Consider the following 20,694-nt stretch of genomic DNA (forward strand, 5'->3'; position numbering starts at 1 on the left):
ATTTTCGATTTAAATTTGATTTAAATTAACTTCACAAAACAGGCATTGCGACTACTTCTCCGAGCCTATTAACAAGGCATAAGCCGCATTTCGCGTCAAATCGTATACGGAGCTGGCAGCACCCTCTCAGATTTCAATAAAACTTTCTGGATGTGTGGACCTTGACTAAATAAGCCACTTTGCATATACTAGACTATTTTTTTCAAAAAAATGTTATGGAAAAATGACAACTCCTACAATGTGTTATATGGATGACTTTTAGGAAATTGTTCAAATTATTGAAAAAAAAAATACTGCAAAAATTCCATTAGAGACCTACATTGAAAACTTTAACTTGATTGGAAAAAGGAGAAAAATAAAACATTGAAAATATATAAATAAATGATATTTGAAAAACCTTGTCTTCATTCTCTCACTTATTATCAGATTTTGCCGCAGTAGTAGACAACAGAATAAGGATTTTTTTGACAAGGTCTTCATGTCCAGAAAGTTTTATTGAACTCTGAGAGGGTGCTGCCAATTCCAAATACGATTTGGCGAGAAATGTATCATGAGCCCTTTTCATATGAAATTCTCGATTAATCAAAGTGAACTTAATTGCTGATTATACAAAATTGAATCACAATTTGAGCTTCATTGAGTTCTGAGATGATTTTGAGCTTTACTGGTTTAGTTTTGTGTGAAAATGGTACGTTAAAAAAATCAGTTCGGATATGAAAAAGTTTTTGTAAGAAAAACTTTTTTTTTCCTTAAAGTGCTCATCTTGCGATGTATGGATTGATGGTAGTAAACATAATTACCTATCTTGAGGCAATGTTTCATCCACAGCAAACATGGCCATTTTTTTAATTGACTTTAAATTTTAAAAATCGATTTTTTCAGTGTAGGTTTCAAATGGATTTTTTTTTTTCGAAAACTTGGACAATTTCCTAAAAGTCATCCGTACAACAAATTTTTGTAGGAGTTGTCATTTTACCATAATATTTTTTTAAAAAAAATCGGCAGAAAAATTTGATCCATCTCAAATGTTAGTCTAGATACATTTTGGAAAAAAAACTGAGTATGCAAAAGTGCTTATTTAGTCAAAGTCTACGCATCCAGAAAATTTTGATTTGATTTGGCGCGAAATGGGTCATAACGAGTAGCAAAAACTAAAATGTGTTCCTTTGATTACTGAACAATTCTGTTCCCTTAGTTTGAATTTGTGAGGATTAGGGTTCGCAGGTAGATCTTATACAAGTAAGGCATAACGAAAAGGTGATATTATTTTTTTTAGACAAAACAAATACACTGAAAGGAGAACCTCAGTAAATTTTTAGTAATAAAACATAAAAAGTGGATTTTATCAAAACAAACCCCCAATAGTTTTTTTTAAAGAAGGTTGAAAAAATGGTACAGAGTGTAAGGTAGTAGCTTGCTTAAGCGAAAAATTCTACACATTTTTTTAAATTTTATTGGCTTTCAAAATGTAACGAAATTCCATATTTCATCGTAAAATAATAATTTATTTGGATCCACGCATAATTTTTTATAAAACTGTACGTAATTTTTTTTTTCCCAAGTCCACCCAGTTCTCAAGTTAATGCGTTTAAAATAATAATTATGTATTTTTTATCATTTTAGACCATTTTCAAATGTAAGTCACGATGTGCTGCAACAAAATGTGTTTTCCTTGATTGTATATTAAATATCAAACAATTCATTCTCATATATGGTGGCTGTCAGATTTGCCCGTTTCTATCTACGTGTAGTGGATTTCCGGAAGATTTCCTCGATCGGACCGGGAATCGGAGCCGCTTCCTCCGGCTTGGCAATACCACAGCCTTCACAGACAAAGCTAGCTGAGGGCATCAGTAGAAATTTTCAATGCTTCTATCAATTTGATTGATTTTTTTTTATTTGTGTGAAATGCAATACACTTGAACTCTAGCAAAAATGTGATGATAAATTTGGATTTTCCCAAAATAATTTCAAATAACGGTAAATTCTGCACGCAATTAAAAAAAAAGATGTCTAAACCTCTGTGACCCACCTGAGGGCAGTCCACGGATTGAGAAACACTGGTCAAGCGCATCTCAATACACGTTCACATATACGTTATGCTCAAATGTCAGAATAATTTATCATATTACCTGATTTAGATGCCATATTTATGGAAATGATAAACGCTAGATTTATTTAAAATACATGGCAATGACCCCCCACTGACCACCCAATTCACAGCATGCTCCCGCTGAGTCGGATTCTAAAATGTAACATGTCACCAATCGCCGATAAAAGTACCACCTAACACCGTATTTACAGTTTGTTCCAAATCCATCCAAATGGTATCTTATTTCGCCCTTTGTTCTTCGGTGTTTTCCTCCTTTTACCATTCATCAAAAGCCAAACATTGAGCAACACAAAGCCAATTTACACCATCACAGTCACAGTGTAGATTGACGATGGATTCTGGCCGGTTTCTCCAACCAGCTATTCGTGCTAGTGCATTCAAATCACGTGGACATGCGACGCATTCGTTTCTTCTTTCTTTGAAATTTCCAATACTTCCCGGACGGACTCGAGCATATGTATGTGCCTCTCGGCGTAGAGCAAGATCTCGGAACGCGTAATCTCCCATCTCTCCGTCTGTGTTGCGTTCTACGCACATTGAAATTCTTTCATCGATTTCGAAGCGAACCAGAACTTCGTAATTGAATATTGAATGTGCTTTCGGGCTTGGGAAAGATTTAGTGTTCGCTGTGTAGTCCTCCGACCCGACTTTTGACCAGAGAGGGACTTTGGTTTTCCTTTCGGCCCGGTGATCTGCATCTGCGTGGCATAGAAGGTCCATGGGAAAGAAGAAAATGGCAGAAGAAGCGCACTTGTAATCCAACACCGTACACCAAGCTCGCAGCTAAATCCAGATCAGCACGATTATGGCTGAGTCCGGTGGTGGTGCCTCCAAACTGACCGACTCATACTTATACGGCCAAACGAACGGTATGCAGCAGTTAGCTTGTTGACATTGTTATTGTTTGGAAGCTCATCGGAAAACCAAAATCTCATTACCATGCACTCAACGTCCGCGCCACCACCGAAGTGGCCACTTGGCCTAGGAAGATGCGAGAGAGCGCAATGGGGGAGAATGATGGACGAGAAAAAATGTGCATGGTAATTTTGAATAGCAATCGAAGTTTGATAGGTACCCGGTGGCGGCGGCGGCGGCGGCGGCGCTCGAAAGTCTGCTTCGAAGAGGTAGCACTTCTGATATCTGCGTTCCCTGGGTATGGGCACTTTCCTAGATTTCGGAAGGCCCTACTACCTCGCCAATAAAGAGCTACCGAGTGTATGGCTGTGAACCACTCGAGCGCTTCAAGAATCGATCCTCACAATATGCTTATTGGTCATTAATGGTAGAAGCATCATTATCTGTATATTTGAATCCAGCGACTCACTCAGCTCCGCATGCATTAGACGATGGAAGAACATATTTATGGATCTTATAGGAATCGTCTAACAGAATTTCTCTCTTGAGTTGTGTTTTTGTTTTACCACGGTGTTTGTTTTCGGAATGAAGTAGATATGGAATTTCAAGCATGTTTCGGTATTTGAAAAGCCGCCTGGATGGTTGGAGGAGTTCGTTGAAATAAAATCATATCGGAAAATCATTGCTTGTTTAATTTGAATTGAGAATGGAAACGTTAGAAGCCGCACGTCAATTTCAATCAACGAAGATGATTTGTGCATTACATTCGCGTTGGGAAGCATTATCATATTTTTCGAGAGATTTAACCATCAGCCGCAGTGCTCCGTTAATCACTTTCTGCATTCACGCATAAGCTCCGGATTGACCCAGCTTCCACGCCGATGAAGGAATGAACCCAAAAACCTGACGGCATGCCATCCCGTCAGTTAGGTATCAGACAAGGCAGTAGCCGAGAGAGTGAGGGCAATTAATTTCCAGCTTCCGGGATTTAAATAATCTCGTTTTTGTGACTCCTTTTGCCTCAAAGGCGAACGAACACGAACGGCGCGGCGGCAACGTGAAGCTGTATAACAATAATGACGTGGTTCTAACGATCATTCTTGGGTGCTTATGCTAGAGCTGTCTGATCAGTGGAACTTTTGGTTTGGATTTGTTTTCCGTGAGATCTTTTCGTATTGTTTTGGAGGTTTATTTGCTTTTGAGAACAAGTTTTTCTCAAGTGTTGTTCTCTTGAACTTCGACATGTATAAAAGTAGACCTTTTATGAAAATGTTTGGGTAACATGCGGGACCGAAATTAGCACACCCCAGGAAATCCGTGCAGCTGATGAAAAATGTATAAGTTTCACAGATTTCAGACCCGCACGGTATCATAGAAACGCTTGGAAAATTAACTATATTCAATTGAATTAATTAGATCTTGAATTGGTTGTTCAAAGATGAAATATGGGCCGGGTAGTAATTATGTATAGTAGAGGAGGGATGGTCTTATTAAACCTTAAAAAATAGTATAAGTGAGAGGGGTAGGTCCCTGCTTGCGTAATATCAATTTATTGATTTAGAAAATAGAATGATTTATTTTAATTAGTTCTAATAATTTAACTAAATCTACCTTCATCAGTTTTTACATAAGATTACGTCTTTCAGCAACATATTGGGGGTACAATTTAAAAAAACCAAAATCAATCGCGTTACGAAAAGTGGTCAGGTTTTGACCACTTATAACTCTGTCAATATTGAATGGATTTTAATTCTAAACAAGCCAATCGATTGGACATTTTTCTACAAATCTGCTAAAATTAATACTTTATCAATTTTTAATAGGTCACTATTGAAAATTAACCAATCGTCCAACAGTTGCAATGGTGATCAAAATTATTACCAATTGTCTGCAAAAAACGCTTTCCCTAGCACAGATTTCAAAATCGAATCCCATCCGGTCTCACCGAACGGTGCTTATTCAATCACCGTGTGTGGTGGTGTCCGGTCGGTCGTCATCAGTAGCAGCAGCAGTGCTTTCGACGCGACGCGTTGAACATTGTTCTTCAGTACACACACAAAAAAAGCTGCACGCAAGCAGCAAGCTGCAACCCACATGAGCGTCCATTCACCGAAGAAGGAGGAAGAAGCCACAACGTTACTGATCGGATTCAGAGCACCCGCACCAATGCGTTGCTAAAGCTATTTTAGCAACCTCCACCATAACGCAGTAACCGCACTGGGGGTTGCTATTCAAGTGCGGGAAATAACATTCTGCCTCTCGGTGAACAGTGGGTTGACAAATATAGTACCGGCCCAAGCGCTGCTATCTATGAAATGTTTGTATTGTTTTCCATTTGAACATTGTGATATATGAATAAATTTGAAATTGGGACACAAATGTGGACCCAAGGGACAGCAAAGCATTCCTCTGGAAGACCCGGAACATCCGTAATTGTTGAAAACTAGTAAAAAAGAATCTAGATTTTTTTCATCAACTTGTTGTTAGGGTGCATGAATGAATTTGGATTTGAAACCAGTATGTGCATTCTTGTGGCCATGGAACGGTCCTTCAAAATATCCGGAACATCTGTAAAGGGGGCCAATTCGTAGAAAAGATCCTAGAGCTCCGTATTTTTTAAATCGCTTATTTTGATGCTTTATTAATGAATTTGGATCTGGGACCAGCATGCAAACTCTGCTGGCCACATCCCTGTAATTCGGGAGGTCCGGACCATGCGTAAAAGTGATAAAAAAGATTCAAGAGCTTCACGATTCGCTTATTCTGAAGCTACATGTATGAATTAGGATCTACTACTAGCATATGCAATCACGTAGCAGTGTGGTTCTCTGGAAGATTTTGAACATCCACAAAAGTACTTAATTCGCGTAAAAATCCTAGTTTTATTTGAAATTCCCTGAGGTTTTGAAGCTTTCCTGAAGTTCATTAATTTTTCTATTGTCCCGGGAATTTTAATCATATTTATAAAATTTTCTGAAGACCTCGCATTGTTTCTGAAGCATCGCAGAATTCATGAAATTATTGAAATAACCCAGTTCTTTGAAATTTCCTGCAATTTTCCATAAATAATTGAAACTGATATGAAGATCTTTAATCATCTACGAAGTTCCGGAAACTTCCCAAAATATAATGAAACTACTAAAAAATCCATATACTTCTCTGAAGGTCTCTAACTAGACGTTCTTGAAGATTTCTGAACTTTTAAAAGATCTTGCGATTTTCTTGAACATAATCTGATCGTCGCTGAAGTTCCTGCATTTTTTGCAGTTCTTTAAACTGCATTGAATATCATGGAACTTCCTTAAAATGATCTCACATTTTCCTGATGCTCATGTACGATCCCTTATCCCTTAAATTTGCAGGTTTTATGTGTCAAACACAAACTTTACAATTTTTTATTGTTACTTACACATACAAAATATCATCATAATATCTTATTATTCCATAATTCCATAAAACATTTCTTTAGCCAAAATAAATGGAAGGCACCCTGCTCATAAGTCTTTAAGCTTAAATTTTTCTGAATTTAATGGAACTGCCCTGAAGCTCTTGATCTTCGCTGAAGTAAATTTTCCTGAAATCTATTTGATTGCCCTGGAGCTGTCGAAACTGCGTCTTAAAGATCTTCTAACTTCCCCACGTTTCTATCAATCAGAACTTCTTAAAGGTTTCAAATTTTTTTTCTGATGTTAATAGATCTACCGTATTAAATTCGACCAACCGAGGTTGATACATTCACAAGCTAAATTATGTAATCTAGTAATCCAGATGGGCATCCGAAAATGCCGTTATGCATTTTGGTGCGTAACTTTTATAAGATGAGCATACGATATTTCGATCATTTTTACGAATTGACCACTTTTATGGATGTTCCGGATCTCCCAGAAGACAGTTTCGTGACGACCAGTGTGCGTATGCTGGTCCCAGATTCAAATTCATTCATGTAGCATCACAACAAGTGATTTAAAAAAAATCGCTGGGCTATACGGATCTTCCGGAGGATCATTTCTTGAGTACCTGGGTCTGTAGTTGGATCTTAACCTTCAATCTTCAGTCTTCGTGGTTAGGTATATCAATATTGTCGAAAAAAAAAAACATCATGAAACTCTGTGATCAATTTCAGTTTTAAGCTCGACGATAATTTTAACAATATCGGTGCGGAAACCGAAAACGTTAATTTACAATCGTGATAGCAACGACCGGTGCGTAAACAAGTTGCTAACTAAAATAGCAACGTTGGTGCGGGTGCTCTCAGTAGCTCTTCGTGAGTCGCAGTGAGCCATCTATGCCAAGCGCGTCACGCTCGTTCCAAACAACACACAGCTCACCAGCCTCATCGGTGTTGAACACCCTAACAGCTCAGCATTACTTAATTATCATGGCAAAACGGTTCTTTTCAGGACCACCATAAATTATCGTTCGCTCGCCTTCCACCTCCAAAGTTCTTTGGTAATGTATCGAGGAAACTAAATGTCCTTCTCCTTAGGAAATAATAATCGAGTTTTACGAAAGCTGTGTTGATCGGAAATCCATATCGAATCCTTCGCAAGAGCAGTTGTTGTTGAGATGGCCGTTAGGATCGAAATCTATCAACAGCTCGTTGAACGGGAGCTTGATCGTTATTGTTTTGCGACATAAGGAGCTCGGTGACATTGTGGTGACCGATTTTGTTTACTGAGCAGAAAATTATAGATTCGATCTCAGACTCTTTCACATTTTTTCCCTTGATTTGATTTCCGCCGATCTTGTTTTCCGTGCTGAGCATCAATGCTACCGACGCCAGGGAGGCAGCTTCCACTCCTGGGCCTTATTATTTTTTTCCTTGTCGGGTATTTTCATCACTGCGACCATTTTTCTGATCTATTGTGATATATTCCCCTTTTTTTTTTAGCTATATCAAGATGCCGTATCACTATTATTAGGACTGATCGCCATCGTTTGACTAATAGCATTATCCCAGCACGGCATTATACTTCGAATAAAGTGCACTGCCGTACTGGGAAAATTGCCGGACAGTGGCATAGCAAATGTTCCGAGTCTTCCTTTTCTATGCCACAGAAGCGACATACATCATCTTGAAGTTTTCCAATCAGCTTCAAGTGATAACGGCTCGGACAATGACCTGTTATAAGACCTGCATATATACTCAGATCTTTCTTAGAAAGTTCCAGGATTTTGTGGGTCACAGAAATGTTTGGATTAATGAATCGCTTCGACTGCCTAGCAATAGAAGCGTTCTTCCAGTTTTCCTCCACTTTTGAAGATTCCCACGCTTCTAAGATATGCATTCGATCCGAGTATTGCTAGTGCATCAGCTCTTTCATTTCCATCAATCCCGCAATGACTAGGAACTCAATATAACTTTACTTATGACAAGACAATTTTTGAAGTGATTGAACACACTCCCTGACAAGTTTTGATGTACATAAAGTCGGCGCAGCTTGACTGTCGGACATGACGCATATATTTGAACTCTTATAGTTTCTACGCAAACATATAATGGAACACTCTGAAATTGCTTGGATTTCAGCTTGGAACACAGTTTGCCTTTTGTCCATAGGAATCGATATTTCTATCCCTGGGCCAGTTACTCCTGCTCCCACTCCCAATCAATCTTGAACCATCTGTATACAAAACAATCGATCCTGGACGAAGAACCGGCTACCAAATTGCCATGAATTACGCCCAGGGTCAACTACTTTAAAAAGTCGATTGAAATTGTATCTTTTCTCCATCCAGTCTTCGTTGTTCCTTCCTAGAGAGTTGATACTAACAGTTTTTTAGAATCCTAAGATGTCCTCTAAGGTAATCCTTAGAGCACACTTTTCGGCTTCTAATTGTACAAATTGATGCAATGGTAGCATATAAAGCAAAGCATCCAATGCCTTCGATGGTGTACTTCTCATTGCATCTGTTATTGAGAGAGTTGCTAACCTTTGGAGTTTTTCTAACTTTCTCTGAGCAACACTCTCTTTTGTTTTTGGCACCATTAGTAACCCTGGGTTCGACAATTGCCGAGTAAATCCAATGGATCATTTTCGGTTTCAGTCCCCACTGTTTTCCGAATGTTCTTTTGCATATCCATAGAGCATTGGTAGCTTTGTTTATTGCCTGCTCTAGATGCATATTCCAATTAAGTTTACTATCGAGGATTACTCCAAGATATTTGACAGCATTAGAAAGTTCTAAAAGTGTGCCTTTCAATCTTATGTTGTCTAATGAAAATTTCTTCCTTCAGGTAAATGGCATGATAGTAGTTTTAGAAGGATTTATGTTCAATCCTTCCCTATCACACCACGATGAGACAAAATTTAAAGCAATTTGCATTCTGTTATCGATAATACGATCATATTTGCCACGTACAATTATGACTATATCATCTGCGAAGCCAATTATTTCGAAGCCTTGGGCTATTGCATTTTTGAGAAGATCATCAACTAAAGACCACAATAGAGGTGATAACACGCATCCTTGCGGGCATCCTTTGGTTGCTCTTACACTGATGAGTGAGCTTCCTCTTTTTGATAACATTTCATTGATCCAATTTACAATGCTTTGATCGAAACCACGTTTCATCATAGCTGTAGTCATTGAATCGTGAGATGAATTATCGAATGCACCTTCAATGTCAAGGAATGCAGCAAGTGAAATTTCTTTTGCTTCAAAAGATCTTTCTAGTTTTGTAACAACCGTATGGAGTGCTGTTACTGATGACTTACCTTCCTGGTATGCAAACTGATATTTGCTCAGAGGATTTGTAACTAAATATGATGACTATATGTGTTCATCTATTGTTTTTTTTCCATTATTTTTAGCAAAATAGACGATTAGCTTATGGGCCTGAAGGATTTTGGTGAAGTTATATCCTTTTTATTAGCCTTGGGGATAAAAATAACCCGCACTTGTCGCCACACTGCCAGTATATAGATGAATATTAAGCTTGCTCGAAATATCTTTGTTAGAATAGGCATTAAAACCGCTTTTCCCTTCTGTAGTAGTACAGGAAAAATTCCATCCCTACCTGGTGACTTAAAAGTTTCAAAGGAGTCAATCGCCCATTCAACTTTTCTTTCAGTAAAGATTTTGTTAGCCAAAGTGCAAGCATCAGCTCTTATTCTGTCTAACTCAGTCGTTTCATTCAATATTTCTTGAATATCCGTCCTGGTTTCATCGATACCAATTGCTGTTGTCGTTACGTTTTGGTCTTCGTTTGAATTAATAATAGAACATGGAAAATGCGTTCTCATCATCAACTCTAACGTTTCATTTGTAGAAGTAGTAAAAGAGCCATCCTATTTTTTCAAAGTGCCCAGATCATTGGAATGATCTTTAGCGAGTATTTTCTGCAACCTAGCAGTTGCTGGAGTATTTTCAATGTTCTTACATGTATGCCTCCAGTGTATCCTCTTTGATCTCCGTATTTCCTTATTATAGGCGGTGAGGGATTCCTTATATTGTTCCCAATGTTGTGTTCGCTTAGCCCTATTGAAAAGCTTCCGGGCTTTTTTACGAAGTTTCTGTAGCCTGTTGTTCCACCAAGGTACTCCTTTTCGATGCAACTCTCATAAAAGGCATGTTGGATCAAGTTTGAAAGTTGTTTAGAACTATTCTCAAGTTCTTCACAAGTGTTTAAGCTAATTGCTATCGTGTCTCTTCCTGCCACTAGCTCTGAATTATATAGCTCCCAGTCTGTTTTCCTAGGATCTCTAAAAGTTTGTGCGAGCTGTTGACTCATATTCAAATAATATTTGCTTGTGATCAGACAAAGATATTTCGTCTGACACAAGCCAATTTTTGATTTTGTCTGAGATTATTGGACTACACAAAGTCAAATCAAGAACTTCTTGTCTAATTGCATTTATAAATGTTGGAGCATCTCCTCTGTTACATACGTCTTTATCATTGTTAGAAATATAATCTAAAATGTACTCACCTCTGATATTGATGTCCGTGCTAGCCCATATCGTGTGATGAGCATTTGCATCACAGCCAATTATAAATGCCTTATTTTGTATCTTGCAGTATGAAACAAACGCCGCTACTTCTGGTGGAGGTACATCTCCCAAGTCTCCTGGAAAGTATGCTGAAGCACTATATATTTCCGTTTTCCCGTGAGTTGTTGGAACCTCCATCAGGACCGCAACAATGTCTCTTTTTATAAATTCTGTAATAGGAACTAAATTTACTCTCCCATTTACTAAAATTGCAGCTCTTGGAGCTAATTGCCCTTCATCGTAAATTAACTTACAAGATTTTGTAGGAACTCCTAATATCCTACTTTTATTTGTCCATGGCTCCTGGCTAAGGGCAATGTCCAGGTTTTTCTCTGTGAACCTTTTACAAAGTACAGCAGTTGCTCCCTTTGCATGGTGAAGGTTCACTTGAACAAATTTGATTTTATTGTTGTTCGCCGCTCGCATGGGGATTTAATTCTTCCCCAACATTGATTTTGCGGTTCCCCTTACTTGGAATATTTTCTGCTTGGATCCTAGTAATTTTGTATCCTGGCTTCGATCCTTGTTTTTGTGGTGTATTCCTTTCTTTTTTTGTCACCGACTGTATTTGTAGTGTGGCCAGGAGCATTACGGTTTGTTTTTTTTGCTCTCGACACTACTTGGTCCTGGGATTTCGTCAATTTGATCTACGATCATCTTGTCATCGCCAGGGCCTACGTGGGTCTTTTGAGATTCACCACTATCCCTTTGCTCTGGTCTTTCACTACCATCATGTAGATTTCTTCTGGAACTTTTTTCTTATGTTGGCATTTCCAAACTTGAAATCAAGGATGAATTTACTGTTTTTGATGGAGTTCAAGGATCCTCCGTCGACAGTGAAAACTAATTCTACATGTTGGTTTTTTACGTTGCGCTGCAGTATCATCCATGCATCAACAGCCAACCCATCGTTTTGACTTTCTAAGAGAGTCAGAATTTCTTCATTTTTGTCCTCTGAACTCCAAGGGAAGAAACCAATGAGTATTTCAGGACGCGGGATTTCCTTTTCATCCACTGCTAACAGCTCTGCCCCTGACCAGGGAGTTACTGTAAAAATAATGCTTTTTAGCCAGCCTGCAGTTTCTTTATTTTTACAGACTATGACTAAATAGCCCGATTTAAAAACACAATCGCCAAATTTTGGTTTCAATGGTGCTTTTCGTTGTCCTGCTACTTTAGCTAAAATTGCTTTTTGCGTAGCAATTAATTGAGCTGTTGTAAGCTCCATATTCAGGTATCCTTTTGGGAGCACACCCAGCTTCACATACTTCGCAACATCGCTGTAGGATGGGTTGATCTTACCCTCTTTACCTCTACGAGGTTCTGAGTGTTCTGATCGAAACGCATCAATACGGTTTTGAACCGAACTATTCTTGACTGGAGGTTTACGAGTACCCCAGTTCTGCCGGGTGTTGATTTGCCACTAGTATTTGACCCATTCAGGTCCTGGACGTTACCTATCGACCCATCAACTCATGAACCGGGGACCAACGGCTTTCCTGAGATCAGAGATGTTATGCCTCAGAACATCCCGGTGGCGCCGACTGGGATTGAACCCAGGCCTGCTGGGGTGAGAGGTAATCACGCTTACCACTACACCACCGACACCGCTCAGCTCTTTCGCATTATAGAGTTATAGTGTAAATCGGTTTTTTTTCCTTAATGTGAGATAACGCGTATTGCAATTCGGTTGGAGAAACGAGTACTTAAAAGAAATAATAATCGAGTTGAATCTATAACAAATCTTTGCTATGAGCAGTTGATATCATCGTTGGTGAGTTCACCGCCGGGATAAAAATCTAGTTGAACGGAAAAAAAAATAATAAATAATATATGTTATATTATATATATATATTATTATTATTATTATATTATATATATATAATAAATGTTTTTTTGATAGAATGTGCTCGGTGGCCTAGTGGCAACCGCTTTAGCTTACTGAGCAGAAAACCGTGGGTTCAAACCCAAGCTCCTACGCGCTATTTAATCTTTAGGACATCAGTTTAGCATATCGTTTACCAAAACGAATCCTGCTAAAATCCCAACCCTTTTATCCAGTGATTTCGCGTGGAAGGGTGTTCTCGGCTTTTATTAAAGCGAGTATTACGTCAACATATTTATTCCTACCCATTCCTTTACTGACCAGCATTCAGACGAGGCCTAGTGACGCTAGAGTGAAAGTGAGTTTCCTGAATATCGTTTTATGGCAATATAGGCTACTGTCTTGGGTAAAGTTGTTAAGTTGGATAATGGGCAGAAGTCCAGGCTTTTCTCACTACGCGACACTTGTGTGTAAGAGATTTTTCTGAATATGCTACAAGTTGGAGTCCTGACTAGTGTTTCTATTTTCCCCAGAAGTTGCTTCTATGGTAGTTTTTCCAGACTACCTCTGAATGTTTCATGCAACTACTACAGGAAGACTACACTAAGTGTCAACTTCCTCCGATTTCTTCTGACTTCCATCCGTAGCATCTTCTAGCTTCCCAATTTCTCCCGGAGGCTTTATCTGTCATCCTCAAGGAATCAAAAATATCTCCAAATGACAAAATGACAAACGATCAACGCATCGAATGATAACGCTTTGTCAGAAGTGGGTAGCATTTTTTTTCATGACAAGCAGCCCGTGCGACGCAGCTCACTCGGGGCGGTAGAAGGAAACGAGCAAATTGTTGGCAAGCTGCTTCACGAAGTAAAGCCGAAGATTATAAACGTGTGTTAATGAGTCTTTTCTCGATTCCGATCAAGCTATGTCCTCATCTGTGTATATTGCAACAAAGCAGGCAAGCAATATATCATTATCCTTGCTATGTTACAGAGCGAGTTTGTCATGGTAGTCGTAGCAACCGTGTTGTTTGTATCGTTGGTGGCTTTATGTGTTTGGATTCGCTGGTCATTAGACTGATGCAAAATTTGAAATTTTCGCTCCACAGTGCTTAAACGGTTCCAAATTGGGTCCTACTTAGCCTCCCAAAATTTGAACTACTTTAGTAAGAAACTGACTTGGCACAAACCATTTCAAATTTATATGGGAATTACTATGGGAAAACTTATGGTTTTGTTCATATCTATCTAACAATTAACCACATCACTATGCTTTTAAACATTATAGCAGTGATTGTAGAAAATTTTCTCAGCTACAACTTGGTTGAAAACTATTTTTCATTCAAATGTAAAAACAAAAGTTATTAATGATTCAAGTCACTGATTCAACTGTTTGGCAGGCAACATTGGTGTTTCTGGTGCGTAGAATAGAGCACAAATATCATGGCTACTATGTCACACTGCAGAATACAGTGTTGCCCACAAAACAGCTGCTTGATCATGCCATAAGATTATCAATCTCTTAAACAATTAATAACAATTTAATTTGACATTTGTCTGGAAAACGATTTCCGCAAAGTTGTAGTTAAGAAAATTTCCCGTAAGAATAGTTATAGAAATTTTCGAAAAAGCAATAAGGAAAATGGGTATAAGATAATGAACAAACAGTTTGGTTTTCCCATAGTAATTAACTTTGAATAGTTTGTGCCAAGTCAGCTTCTTACCAAATGAGTTTAAATTTTGGGAGACTAATCAGGATCTCATTTGAAACCGTTTGAGCACTGTGGAGCGAAATTTTCAAATTTTGCATCAGTCTATTGGTCATCCTCTGAATATTTTTCCAGACCTCAAGGGAAGTTTTTTCTGACTTCCACCGAAATATTCTTCCGACTTATCTTAGAATTTTCTCCGACTTCTGTCAGGATTCCTTCTGGCTTCCCTTGGTAGTTCCTTTTTACTTTCTATGATAGTTTTGCCAGACTGCCTGTGAATGATTCTAGCAGCTATTCCAGGAAGGCTTCACTTAGTATCTTTTGTACTTCCCCTAGAAGATATTCTTTTTCAAATTGCCCCGATTTCTTCCGACTTTCAACGAGAATATCTTCCAGCTTCCAGAATTCTCCGCAAAATTTGTCTGACTACCTCTAAAAGTTTCTTCGGACTTATTCTTTCGAATTTCCCCCTACTAACGCAGTTTCTATCCACTTTTTCCTGGAAGTTACTTTCTTTTCCGGGGAAGTAAATTTCATTTTCCTTAGGAAGTTTCTTGAAGTTTTCTCTGATTTCCTCCGGAAATTTCATTCGAAATTCTCTGGAAGCTTTACCAGATTCTCCCCGCAAGTTTCTTCCGACCTCCCCGGAAGTTTTTTTTCTATCGTCCTCGAAAAGTTTCATCCGACTTCTCCCGTAAGTTTCAACAAGCTTCCTCTGGAATTGTCTACCGACTACTTCCGGAAGGTTTATGCAGCTTTTCCAGGAATTTTCTTGCAATTTTCCCAGAAAGATCCACATACTTTCACGAAAAGTTGCTTCCCACTTTCCACGGAACCTAGTTCCAATTTCCTTAGGGAGTTTCTTATAACTTTCATCTGAAGCTTTTTCTGATTTACTCTGGCTCACTTCTACTGGGAGCTTATTCTGAATTTCTCAAGAAGTGTTTCTGGCTTCTCCCGGAGGTTTTGTTTCTAGCTGTAGGTTTATCCAGACTTCCACCAGAAGTGTCTTCTGGCTTCCACTGAAATATTCTTCTGACTAATCACACAATTTTTTCTGTCCTCCTTCAGGAGTCCTTCTGGCTTCCCCAGGAAATTTATTCTTACTTTCCAATGCAGTTTTTCCAGGTTACCTCCGAAAGTTTCTTCCGATTTCCTCCAAAATCTTTTTCAGGCTACCCCAGGAAATTTCTGTTTGGATAAAAATATATCACTTGGCATTTCACTTGAACCTTAAATAGAAGATCAAATGCATTATAACGCACAGCTAGACCCGCTGCAATCATTTCAGTTCACATCACCTTGACATTGACCCTATAGAAGACACTGTTCAAATCTAGTGCAATCTAGACCACACTGTCACTCGTATCTCCGAGATGAAATCAATCCCCTTCAATTTCGAAGCAAACGCAACTGGTGGCAATGGCCGGCGAGTGACAACCGATGTGGATGCTGTCATTTGGTCGATTAGTCTGCCCGAGATGAGGGCGATGGTGACAATCCATCCATCCGTGCGTGTCCACCGGCACCATCCAAGACCAAGAGACCGAGCGTGCATCGCACAAGGGGAAGCGAAGTTTCAAATTTCACAAAACATCATCGCGTGCATATAATACGGGTTCTCTCATGAACGGCCTTGTTGATTACCACCAAAGAGGGCTTCTGTCGTCCACATCAGCAGACCGCAATCCGTTCGTCGCCGATCAGAACGAGATCGGGTTCGGGAAGAACTTAAATAGAAATTATTTGTTTGCGTGGTCGGCGGTTAATTGAATCCGAGCCATCCGCCGGCCGTCTTCGTCGTTGTCGTTGCGCGATTCCCAACATCATACCTCCTAGCTGTGGACGACGACATTCCGGTTGAGCAAAAGAAACCCATCCCCACCACTAGTGCTCGATAGATTTATTGCATCTGAAGTGTCTTAGAGGTTTTTAGTTTTCATCTCCAAGACGTTGTTGTTGTTCTAAAAGCATGTCATTCACTCTGTCAGCGCGCTAAGAGCCGCCAAGCCGTCCGGGACCGAGCCGAGGCTGATTGCTGGGAAACCACAAACATTTCATTGATTTATTTTTTCGATCAATATAAATCGATGTCAAGCGTTTCGTGTTACCCAATATGTGTGCATGGTAGGCTGGTTGGAAAATTAGGCGAGACTCTTTGAGACTTTAGCGGGTGCTGATAGCTCGGGGATCAGTCTAACGAATTTGCATCGACCGCATCGATCTTAGAGCGAGCGAGTTGATGCTCTCAAAAAGAAGTCGACCTGTGTTGTTTGGAATTAGATTCCAGGGACCGGGATGTGAGAGCACTGACTGGGGCGAGTAGGAGGACGATTTCGTGGTTTAGAAGATTGCGCTTAGAAGATTAATGGATCGTAACGGTCTGGCTGGCATGTTGCCATCACCGAGAAGCCTTTCAGCTTGAAGTATCACAGTTTCACTAATGCGTATTTATTTTCATTTCAGGTCAGTAGCTTGGAATTAATACGTCCAACGGCGGTTCTGTAAGTACACCGACTGACACAATTATAGACTTATTTACTTAGATTCCGTTGAGCAACAAACATCGCTTTGGATCATTTAGTTGATTTGTTTAACGACTTCCATAACGTACCCCAAGTATTTCTAATACAAATGTTTCAATCGACCAGCATCCTCAACACTGTAATGAGCTAGGCTGCAATTTGAGCTATAAGTATGATGGCATCGCAAACTGCCCTCATTCACAACAGATGAAGTTAATTGAAAATCACGTCGAATCGTGTGGTGATATTGTATGCCTCCTTCTGTGCGAACACTTCCCACATTCTTACGCAGTTTTCCCGCCGTGGATTGCTCAGTGCAACGAGACGAAAGGTCATCCTCGGCGTTGATTGTCGTCAATGGAAAACTAATAGCACAAAGTTTCGAAAATGCAATGTCAACATCTTTGCAGTTTGCTTCGACAGTGACTGCTGGCAGCGCAATCGCAAACGGAAATCCAGCATCCGCCGCCCCTATGATTTGGCACTGTTGGGATAATTTTGATTTATCGATTCTTGGGTCAAAAATTAACGGCTGAACCTTTGCTTTCGATCGTTGTGCTTCGATGAAAGAAAAGGTCAATACCCTTAATGGCAGAGGCGGGAAAGTTCCCAGGACAATATCCTGTGTTTGTTTCCTCCTGTTGTAATAAGGCAATGGTTTTGTGAACGGAATGCAAACAGGGTGCTGAACAGTAACAGAGGCGTGTACAACGAGCTGGAAAAGGGCGGGCGAAATTGTACAATTTCAATGAGCCTTTTAATGCTTAAACAATTTTAAAATTTCACAATCTTTTGAATAAAACGAGTGTATTGATGGAATTGTTTTAAAGATGAGTTATCGTTGTTATGTGATGTGACATGATTGTAGTGAAAATACAAAAAAGAAAAAAACTTTATAAGGTTATTTAATTTGACATTCGTGCATAAGTGTAAAGCTGGCTAATCGCTAAATTTTCATATTTGGTTCCCTTGACCACTCTAAATTTATGCGCTTTTTTGCACGAGCGTCCATAATTATAGTGTAGGAATGTATGAGCTCAGTATTACACATGTAAGCACAATTTAGTTCCCTCTTATTGACACTGAGATATGGGTAAAGCTAGTTTGTAATCAGTTTGCCATAAAACTAAAAATACTAACAGGGAAGAGAGTTATTCATACAATGTAATGAATTATTTTTGTTAGCTATCGATTACTGGGACGTAAACAACTTTCGTAAGCTCGCTGTAAGCCAAGATTCTTGCCAAACGCCCAAACCACTGTTCTATCTCGACATAGTCGATTCTCTATCCTCGTACACTAAGATGAATTAGCAAGCGATAGCAACGAAACCTATCGCTGAATTGCATAAGAACTAGCATTAGAAGCCACTAGCGGATACCAGCAGACAGAGTAACTTGAAACCAAAGCGAAGATGTACCAGTTATGGCTATACGTTCCTTTTATGGTGTGTTCCCATTATGGCATATGGGATTCCAATAGGCAGGGTGGCCATACCTACCGATTTATCGGTAGTCCTACCGATTTTCGGGATGCCTACCGATTCACAGACGAAAGGTTCAAAACTACCGATGTTTCACTTTTCCTACAGAGAAACACAGATTTTAAGTAATCTTGAAAAATGTTCAATACCTATGTTTTGTTTTCCGAGTAGTCAGTCAAATTTGATCGAACGCGATGCGTTTTGCAACTTCAATCCAAACGGATGAGTCTTTTTTACGTTTAATCAACTTTCTCTGTCTGTCTCCTAGAGGAGATGTTAGTTTTTCCCTTTTTTGGTTCCGTATTCCGTTTGTCCTACTCACACTTACTTGTTATGATTAGGCGAGAGTCGGTGTATCATGAGTCGCGCCAAGAGAAAAAAAAATTGAACTCCCATCACGGTTTTCGAAATATTCTCTTTATGTTCACTTGGCAACAGAGGACTTCCACATCAACTTCAAATTACTTCTAGTGAGAAAAAAATAGTGGCTGTAGTAAAAGGGGGGGGGGGGGAGGTGACTGTCAAATAAAAGCAATCGTCGCCTACCTCGCTTAACTGGCCCAGTGAATTTGTCGTCCTTTTCGTTCTTCGGCTGTTTAAATGAATGACGGCGTTGTACGTCACACTCGTATAACCATTTAACAAACGGGAGAATGGAAAAAAATTGCAAATTCACTGCGTGTTACCTATTTACATATCGTGGATGGATAATCAGTAGGCAGATTTCACAGTGCATCCCGCCCCTGGTAGTAAATCATTTTATCAGTGATTTTGTAAAGAGGTAGGTCACCCCGCACACCAATATTGGGTCATCTTTTTTGAAAGTGTACCGCATGTGTGCCACAGGTGTGCCAATTGTGCCGGTCATGACACCTGGAATGTTTTGGTTTGAAATCGCAAGGATAAATCGGATTGAGGATGACGCGGGAAGTGGCGGGTATGCGAAATTTGTTTGTATTGTGTTCATAGAATAGTAAAAGTCCTGTATTTTAGGGTATTATAATGTCCTCAAAGGTACACCAGAAACCTAGCCTGTCGTTATGTGAAAAGCAACAGTCTATCAGCGGCTGGAACAAGTCGGGATCATTGCTGGAGACCGTCTATAGAGGATGATGAATAGACTTCTGTAGTTTGTTTTGTGTGAGTTGCAGCATTAATAAACTGACCCTTCCTCTTGAGCTCACTCTAGAACCTACATTTCGTATTTATTTAGGGTATATTTATTTATTTAGGGTTTAACCCAAGCGCATGCTACATTGATAGCCTATAGACGAGTGCACGGATGGATTTGTGCTCACTCACTCGAGAAAACAAGCTGCGGGCTATGATTACTAATCATGAACACTGAATGTTAATCATTAATTATTCATGAACATTTAGTGTTCATGATTCGTAAACATTGTCCGCAGCGTGTGCCACTTTTCTCGAGTGAATGAGCTCAAATCCATCCGTGCACTCGTCTATAGGATGCTTGCAAGCTGACGTCATGAATGAATGAAATAAACTCCCGTTCATCGGTTAGACCGATAGCAGTGGTTTGTTTCTGGGACGGGACTTGACAATCGGGTAACGATTTCGAGCCAATTTGCTGTCAAATCTGAGCCAGTTTCTGATTGGTTGATTTGACAGTAGCAATCGTGGAATAAAAAGGGGGATCGCATCAATCTGGCTGGCAGTGATGCCGGAATCGATGTTGACGTCAATGGCGTTGTTAATTGTTTATATTTGCGAAGGAAAAGTTGAAAAATTGTGTGCACTGCGTGTTTTAAGCAATGGATATTGTTGTTTGTTTATGGTTTTGTTCATTGTGTTGAGCATAAATGATGTACAAGCTGCTAAACTGCGGTAGAAACTCCAAATAAAATCCAACTAAAAATTGAAAAAAACAAATTTTTCATTCCTGGCATAATTGGTCAACTCTGTCAAACACCCCGCACAATTTTTTGAAGGGCATTCTTCAAAAACATTCAGAAGAGTGATAAGTTCGATTGTCAAGTCCCGTCCCGGGTTTGTTTAAAATATTGATATCTTCAAAATGTGTTACCCGACGGCGTTCTTTAAAAAAAAATTCCGCTCTTAAAAGTTAAAAAATTGTAATATAAAAAAAACAAAATAATGTGGTTGTCGTGACAATGATCAACAAGCCTGTTGTTGTAGTGCGTTGTATGTGCGTCTTGCTTCGGATTTC

General features: G+C 39.4%; 1 protein-coding gene across 1 annotated transcript in view; it reads left to right on the forward strand.

Moving 5' to 3' along the window:
- LOC135702868 (serine-rich adhesin for platelets-like) overlaps window positions 1–20,694 on the forward strand; it is a 337,028-nt gene that overhangs the window by 41,955 nt on the left and 274,379 nt on the right. The window lies entirely within an intron of this gene.

The sequence above is a fragment of the Ochlerotatus camptorhynchus genome, unplaced genomic scaffold (genome assembly GCF_037179485.1).
Source record: "Ochlerotatus camptorhynchus isolate MF236.1 unplaced genomic scaffold, CSIRO-AGI_Acam_v1.1 ptg000202l, whole genome shotgun sequence".
Classification (NCBI taxonomy): Eukaryota; Metazoa; Arthropoda; class Insecta; order Diptera; family Culicidae; genus Ochlerotatus; species Ochlerotatus camptorhynchus.